This window comes from Manacus vitellinus, unplaced genomic scaffold (genome assembly GCF_001715985.3).
Source record: "Manacus vitellinus isolate BGI_N305 unplaced genomic scaffold, ASM171598v3 scaffold_127_pilon, whole genome shotgun sequence".
NCBI lineage: Eukaryota > Metazoa > Chordata > Aves > Passeriformes > Pipridae > Manacus > Manacus vitellinus.
Window position 1 is genome coordinate 269,866 of NW_021938935.1, and position 2,864 is coordinate 272,729.

The window sequence follows — 2,864 nt, forward strand, 5'->3', positions numbered from 1 at the left end:
ATTGAGAAACTCAACCAAATATAACCTGGGAGTTAGTACAAGTATTTATGCATATTTAGAATTATATGAATATGCATTATATACATTAGTCTTCTGCCTTGAAAGGCATTGAATTTTATATTTGGTTAAATTTAACAAAAACGGAACTAAATTTAGGCCTAAAAGAAAACATAAGAAAGCCTTTTACCAGCTCCCAAGTAACTCAGTGTTTTTTGATGTATAATTTCAAATATTTGTATGTATGTTTGTAACCTCATTAATGTTAAGAAATTTGATTGTAGTCATTGAGATCCTATTACATCCCCTATGACTACTCACGGGGTGGAGAGAGTAACTAGTGCAAATTAGCTTACTATGTTATTATACAATTAGCTTGTTTTTTTTTTGAAGGGGGGGAGAATTGTAATGCATTAGGGCAATCTCTTCCTTTCCTTCACTCTTCTGTCTCCCTGTCCACTATACGAAAAGCACCGCCCACAAAGAAGATTCACAGAGAACGACAAAAGAAGAAAAACTATTGAATGCATAAATCACGGGGTGGTGTCAGAGACTAAAATAGTTGATGTTTTATGCATTCTCGGGTTTTTGACACACCTGCTGGGGAGTAGCCGAGCTTGCGGGCTCTTGACTGTTTCCTCCTAAAAGAAAAACAACGACCTCGGGCTATTGACACCCCTGCCGGGAAGGAGCCGAGCTTGCGGGCTCTTGACTGTCTACTGTTTCCTCCTAAAAAAAAAGGGAAAAACAACCCCTTATGCCAGGAGGCACTACGGTCCCAAAAAAGGGAAAAACAACCCCTTATGCCAGGAGGCACTACTGTCCCAAAAAAGGGAAAAACAACCCCTTATGCCAGGAGGCACTAGAGCATATAAACTGACTGGTAACTTTGGGAATTCGGGAGTTCTTCTCCCCCACCGCCTGCGAATCAAGACCATCAAGCATCGCTGGACCCCGTGGGCGGTGACTATGGACATCTATCTACTCTCAGCTTTTCTTTCCCTTACTCCCCCTGGCTCTTATCCTGCCTTTCTCTCTCTCCTATGCATTTTTCTCCTCCCCAGAAAAGTTACCTATTGATTATGACAGCACCCCAAAAAAAATGTTCACCTATCTGTTGATACAAAACTGTTAAGATAAATCTTATTAACTTACTTGTTGATACAAAACTGTTGAAATAAATCTTATATATATTTGCATACACCGATTATTTAGCGTCGCTTCGCTTTAATCCACCCCAAAGGAATTTTTGATAAAACCTGAGTTACCCCCCCCCTTCTCTTTTCCTGGGGCGGGTCGTAACAGATGGGCTGTATCTCAGCTTTGGAAAAGCCTGGGATGGGCAGGGATGGGCTGTATCCCAGCTCTGGAAAAGCTTTGGCTGGGTGGTGGTGTGCTGTATCCCTCCTCTGGAAAAGGCTAGGATGTGCTATATCCCACCATTTAAAAAGCCTGGAATGGCTTCTGATTGTGTTTCCATTAATAAAATAGCCATTTACAGTTTTCCCGGGATTTTTGCTTCTCCCTGCTTTATTATCCCTGACAAAACGACCATTTCCAGTTTTCCTGAGGTTCTTCCTTCTCTCTGCTCCAGGTGTCGGGGCTTCCAGGGGCAGCTTCCCACCCCTGTGCCGCAGGATCCAGCGCTGCCTCCAAACACTATATTTGGCACCAGCTTCTCATCCGACCCGGAGCCGCTTCCCGCCCGTCTGGGAGGATGAAGGGCCGGCGGACGAGCCGTGAACAGGATTTTTCCGCCTGAACGGGACACAAAGGCCGAGGTACAAACGGAGCCGGAGCTTCAAAGCCTTCCCTGCCCGTTCCCCCCCCCTCTGCCAGAGCCGCTTTGTGTCCGGGGTGTGCCGAGATCGCCCCGCACGCCGTTGGGAGGCGGCTCTGCCGCAATTCCCGGCTGGATGAGCTTTTTCTGGCACGTGCATTCGGAGGGGTTTTAGCTGTTTGGTTTTTTTTCTTTTCCCATTTTTTTTTCTTTTTTTCGGCAGCAGCGAAATTGTGTCCTCGGGTGGTGCTTGGGAGGTTGGGGGGCGTTCTGTGGCCGAGGGGAGACCCTCGCCCTCCTTCCCAGGGGATGTGTCCGTCCCTAGGAGGGTTTTGTCGGGAAGAGGGAGATGGGTTGTGGCATTAAAGCTCATCCCCAAAACCTTCCGCTGTCCCAGGTTGCTCCAGCCTGGCCTTGAACACTTGCAGGGATGGGGCAGCCACAGCTTCCCTGGGAAATCCATTCCAGCCCTTCCCCTCCCCACCCTCCCAGGCAGGAATTTCCTCCCAATATCCCATCGAACCCACCTCTGGCAGTGGGGAGCCACTCCCCCTTGTCCTGCCACTCCAGGCCTTGTTTCAGCTCTCCTGGAGCCCCTTTAGGCTCTGGAAGGGGCTCCAAGGTCCCCCTGGAGCCTTCCCTTCTCCAGGCTCCCTGGGTAGTTTTCCAGGGGGAAGGGATGTCGGGAGACCCCCGGGTGTGGCAGAGGGGAGACTTCATCCCTCTCCACAAGTCCCTGACGGGAGGTTGGAACCAGGTGGGATCAGGCTCCTCTCCCGGGGGACAGGGCAAGAGGGAACGGCCTCAAGCTGTGCCAGGGGAGTTCCGGTGGGACATCAGCAGGAATTGCCTCATGGAAAGGGTTGCCAGGCTCTGGAACTGCCCGGGGAGGTGGGGGAGTCCCCGTCCCTGGAGGTGTCCAAGGAACGACTGGAGGTGGCACTTTGTGCCATGGGCTGGGGGACAGGGGGCTGTTGGGTCACCAGTTGGACTCCAAGATCCCAGAGGTCTTTTCCAACCTAACTGATCCTGTGTTCCCCCCTTGTCCCCCACTTTCCCCCTTTCCCCTCCTTTCTCCCCCCTTGTT